The sequence below is a fragment of the Aricia agestis genome, chromosome 22 (genome assembly GCF_905147365.1).
Source record: "Aricia agestis chromosome 22, ilAriAges1.1, whole genome shotgun sequence".
Classification (NCBI taxonomy): domain Eukaryota; kingdom Metazoa; phylum Arthropoda; class Insecta; order Lepidoptera; family Lycaenidae; genus Aricia; species Aricia agestis.
Window position 1 is genome coordinate 8,883,814 of NC_056427.1, and position 6,012 is coordinate 8,889,825.

The 6,012-nt window shown below is 39.0% G+C and overlaps 1 protein-coding gene across 1 annotated transcript in view; it reads left to right on the forward strand.

Moving 5' to 3' along the window:
* The window catches only part of LOC121738116 (tyrosine-protein kinase-like otk), a 67,316-nt gene that overhangs the window by 9,326 nt on the left and 51,978 nt on the right, over positions 1 to 6,012 (forward strand). The window lies entirely within an intron of this gene.

The window sequence follows — 6,012 nt, forward strand, 5'->3', positions numbered from 1 at the left end:
CATTGAAACCGGGCCAGTTACGCAGGAGTAGTATAGTGCCTAAGTGTGTGCGCAGTACACAAGAGCACTCATATCCTATTGGGACGGGCGACCGACACGACTGGCGAGAGTTCAGGCGCAGAACTGACTTTTACATGCCCATCCGACGCATGGATCATCTTACTTGTCAGAAGTGCCCGACCGAAGGTCTATTTTTGGCCGAAGCCGAAGCCGAAGCCGATTAAGAGGATTCCACACCGCCGTTCCATACAAACGCTGTCCCCTGTTTCCTCCCTGGATAATGCCGGTAGAGTTATGATTTTTTTCCTGAATATCTATGGCAACTATTAGCATGTCCCTATGTTTTCTTTTTTTTTCATAATTTAATTATTAAAAAAGATAAGAACGTCCAAAAACCCAAAAAAATGGCCAGATTTTCCTCTGTGTTCAAACACCCAGAAAACAAAACTGGCTAGAATATACAAAAAAAAATAAAACATAGGAACACAGCTCAAGCCTTGCTTTAATTCTTAATGAAAAAATTATTTAAATCGGTTAAGTTTTGGAGAAGGAATCAGCGGACAACGAATCGAAGATTTTCTGTTCTTTTATTAGAACTTTTCTCGTGTTATCTCTATCGCGCTCTGCAGTGGGAGACTTGAGATTGGTGAGACAGCAATACATTTTCAAATACCTATTTTCAATTTCTCTCGCCCCTGGTATCCTCTTAATCGGCAATCGCCACAACCTTCGGCCGAAGCCGAAGGTTTATAATCTTAATCTCGACTCTCAGTAATTAATTTTGTTCAAAATTGTCTACAAGCTACAATGAATATTAAAATTATTTCAAAACTTCAATATTGAAGGTTTACTACAGAAGGTTTACAAATGTAGGTAATTGTAGGAAAAAATGTAGCTGACCAGCTCATTCCCGAATGATTTTTATACATTTAACTAAGCAGGCTAACAATAATTAGTGTATGTTCCATCTGATGGAAACTGGTTATCGTAATACCTTGCGTCGTCTGCAACACCAGGGGTGCTACTGGTGCGTTGCCGCGTCAAGGGGTATAATGAGGGGATGGGGGATGTGTTTACAGCCCTCTCACTTACTGAACGAAGCATAGAAGCGGTAAAGCTACTATTCAATCAGAATTAGGCTACAACGCATCGTATTTTAGTTATTAGCCAAAAACCAAAAATTTAGACTTATCACCCTCCCCTCACTCCTGCTCACCTCCTAGACTTAAGGACTTTTAGTATGTTTGTCCCTAAGCACCCTGAATAAGTTCCAGCAGAAATCTCTTAGGTTCCCGCTCAGGCATTCTACAACTACTTTATATACTGTACTATTGTAAAAAATAATAATTTCTTTATTATTTGGCAAATAACAATAATTAGACCAATCAATCAATCTTTGTTTTACTCGACTAGACTGAAACTAGACTAAAAAATAAAATAAACAAACAGAAACTTCTTAATAAAAAAATAAATGATTTATTAAGAAGTTAGTGTTTATTTATTGTATTTGACAGTGACTCCCAGCCCCCTCTCCATATAGAGCAAGAGCCCGTGAGGGCCAGACCTTCGTCTTTTTATAAAACCTGAAAGTTCTTCTGTGTATATCCCCAATACAGGTAAGAATGATCCCCACCCATGAAACCTGGGTAGTGGTGCTTTGGCAGGTAATAGGTAGCAAAGGTGTAAAAAATTCCGCCTCAAATTTATCAATTTATAAAACTCAATTTCTTTATATTTTATTCATAATAATATTAAAACTCGCGTTGCTCATTGCCAGACACTTAGTATGGTTACAACCCCCTGCCGGACACCCCTAAACTATTATAATTTGTAATTATACTTACGTTATATTATAAAAGCTAAATTTTACATATGTTTTTTGGAGAACTATTTAATAATGTTTCCTTAGTAGCCGGACAGTTTCGAGGGTTCTATCGTCCTGCCAGACGTATTGAATGTGTACAATACTAATTGTGAGCGCGAGGAGCATATATAGCAACGGGTGCGAGTGAAATAGAGTGTTCGGTCTATTGCGATCCTTTACTGCACATCTACTGTTGTTTACTCCGAATTATCTAGTAATCTTTTTTCTAATTTTTTGAGAAATTTGATTGAATAAAATTATTACAGTCTGAGCAATAAATTTTTAAAACAATATTCTGTAAAATTTTACAATAAAATATCAATCATATCAAAAATCTAGTAATTCAATTCATATTATTTCTAAATTTTATGAAGTTTATTATATTTAATTCAACTGAAATTTCAAAGTCATCAAAATCTTATTGTTTATTATACGGAAGAACAATTTTTTTGTTAATAAAAAATTTAGAGGAAAATGAATTTATTTAAATCAAATATCAAAAATATTTATTTAAATCAAGAATATCAGAAATATCTTGAAGAGTTGAGAAGTAGACCTATTGAGTCAGAAATTGGAGTTGGCTGTGGTGTCGTGGAAGATTCTGTAGGTACAGGCTGTAAGTAAGATTCATCTTGAGATGTTGACGGTTGTGCTTCTATTGACTGGGAAAATAAAATTTGTTGAGAGATTGTTGTAGATTCTATTGATGAAGACTCTGAAACAGGTGGTTCCGAACTCAAATCTGGTGTGGACGACGAAGTTGGAAAGGACTTGCCTGTAACTACACAACTTGCTTGTTTTTTTTCTTTTTTTTTTTTCAGAACTTAAAGGTTCAGAGCTGAAGTATTTTTTCATTAGACCTGTAAATGCTTAATAACATGTTCTGTGATAACCACTCTCTGTATATTCACTAGGTAAAATAATGTCTTTATATTTAAGTTTGTGTATTTTTCTTAATTTTAGAATATTCTGACATCTTTTTAAAGTCTCCTCAGAAAACATTATTATATCTTCACCACTTTTTTTGCAAACGAAGCAAACTACTTTCACTTCTTCTTCACTCATGATAACTTTCAATTACAACTAGATCACTTTTATTTTATGAATTACACAGAAAAATAATACAACTACAATAAACGTTCAATATACGTTTACTATCAGCATAACCGCTCACTGCATAATACACAATAAGCAGCTGATGCGCAGTAAAGGATCGCAATAGACCGAACACTCTATTTCACTCGCACCCGTTGCTATATATGCTCCTCGCGCTCACAATTAGTATTGTACACATTCAATACGTCTGGCAGGACGATAGAACCCTCGAAACTGTCCGGCTACTAAGGAAACATTATTAAATAGTTCTCCAAAAAACATATGTAAAATTTAGCTTTTATAATATAACGTAAGTATAATTACAAATTATAATAGTTTAGGGGTGTCCGGCAGGGGGTTGTAACCATACTAAGTGTCTGGCAATGAGCAACGCGAGTTTTAATATTATTATGAATAAAATATAAAGAAATTGAGTTTTATAAATTGATAAATTTGAGGCGGAATTTTTTACACCTTTGCTACCTATTACCTGCCAAAGCCACCACTACCCAGGTTTCATGGGTGGGGATCATTCTTACCTGTATTGGGGATATACACAGAAGAACTTTCAGGTTTTATAAAAAGACGAAGGTCTGGCCCTCACGGGCTCTTGGACTAATACACGACCGGTCCGACGCGTCGCTCTCTCACGATTCACATTTCACACAGTCTTTCGTAACAGTTCGTTCAATTTCGACGGTTGCTCGGACCTTTGGCGAAACCTTCGGCTTCGGCCGGGTTTTAGGCCGAAGCCGAAGGTTCGCCGAAGATGATTTTTTTGGCCGAAGGCTTCGGCCGCCGAAGCCGAAGCTTCGGTCGGACTGGGGAATGCAATCTCGTTCTCGCGAGATCTCGGCCTTTTTTGGCGAGATTTGATCTCGGACGAAAAAAAGGCGAGATCTCGCGAGTTTGGCGAGATTACACTTGAGCATAAAACGTCTTATTTGAAGCGCGGATTGACACGGGCGGAGTTGCGATCACGAAGTCAAAACAAAGAGGAGCTGGCCTAAGCAATTACTGTGAACTGTGATTCTCAACTAGGTCCTGAATTTTGACTTCTCGTTGTTTTGTTTGTTATAAAAGAACTATTTTATTACTAAAAGATTTGTGTTTGATAGTGCGCTTTTATAATTCTGTACGTCACGTTATCGTGGACGCCGGCTTCCACGATAAAACGTTGGGTGTACGTTCAATGCCCTTTTGATTTACGCACCGCGGATGTTTTGTGCGGTTCAGAAGTGTAAACGTTGGGATGTCCTCTAACGTGCACGTTAAAAAGTTATCGTCGACGGAAATTGAAAAGCGTCTCCATATTATATTTCCATACAATTTACTTCCCTATGTTATCGTCTTACCGCGGACGTCCACGATATTAACCCCACGTCCAAAATTATAAAAGCGCATTAGAAGAGAAGACTGGCTGTTTCTTTCATTTGTTATTTGATAGATAGTGGATCATACGTATGTCAAAGTTTAGTACTTAAAAATTATAGATACAGATACTTACATCAAACAATGTTTGATGCATAAAATTCTATTCAAAAAATCGTGTAAATGAACGTTAATCTTATAATACTTATAATATTTGTTACTTTTTTTCGTAATTTATTCAAATATTGTGATTATTTGCAAAAAAAACCACCAAACTGCCAATATCGCGAGATCTCGAAATTGGCGAGATCTCGCGGTATTGTATTCATAAACTCGCGGGATCTCGCTTGAGCCCCAATCTGGCGAGATTTGCATTCCCTAGGTCGGACACTACTTGTCAGACAATCAGGTGATCAGCCTGCATTGTCCTAACCAAACTTGGAAATAACAAGTTTCCAACGCGGGAATCGAACCCAGGACCGTCAAGAGCCGCGCTCTAAACCACTGGACCACGGCGCCTCCGTGGTACAATGGTGATGATGTGTGGTCGGTTGGTGTACACAATTTCGACTTTATCGCAATTACCATAAGGTTGACAATCGCTGCACCGTCATGTGGTACTGTAATTGCAAATAAATGAACACAATTTCAACCTTATTCCTATACAAATAGGGTTCACATCGCTACAGGATCATGTGGTGTTATAATTACAAGTTTACAAACTCTCCAGATATTACGATGGGGCGAGACGCGTGTGGTGTTAGTCTTGAGAGGTAGCGATTAGCGGATATGCCGAAGTGACGCATCGCCACATCAGTTTCACGTAATCGCCAATCGCGCCCGTTGCGTCAAAATTCTTTTATCGAACCGTTAACCGTACATTTTTCCGGAAAAAGTATGTCTTGTCCTGGGACTTAGAGTATTTCCATACCAAATTTTAACAAAATCGGTTCAGGGTGGGCGTGAAGAGGTACCAGACAGACATACAGACATTACAGACACACACTATTACATTTCTGATATTAGTATGTATGTATCATCTTCTACAGTGCTAGTACTATTAGGCCGCGTTCAGATGACACGCGTCGACCACGCGCAGGACCCGCACACGCGTTGCGCCCGCGCTTGCCACGCGCACGCCCCGCGCACGTCCCGCGCACGCATTTAAAACTACTAGTGACTGGACTACTTCGTTCAGTAGAATAGCCACACAGCACACACAGCTACAGCTAGGGTTGCCAGGTGAGTCGCGAAAAAATACCGGACAAACCCAAAGTCCAAACGGGGGGGGTTTATATTAGATACTAATATATAAGCGCGTGGCGTGTGCGTGGCGTACGCGAGTGGAATTCGATAAAATATGCAATTTGAGATATATTGATGTGCCTAAAGACTCAAATAAAATCAACAAACAAAGCTAGTTTGACGCGGGTGGTGCAGAAGCGCGTGGCGTGAGCGGGGTAGGCGCGTGTCGTCTGAACACGGCCTTATGCGACGTGCGTGTTGACTTATGACTAATTAATAATGATGGACCAATCCCAGCGAATACGAACGTGTAGATGAGCATATTATAATATACGTCTATGATTGCTCAAGATCGGCGACGATTGTACATGATATTGACAAATGACAGCTTCCCAGTTTTGGTGGAAATCGTATTTGTCCATCACGGCCTGTCTGTG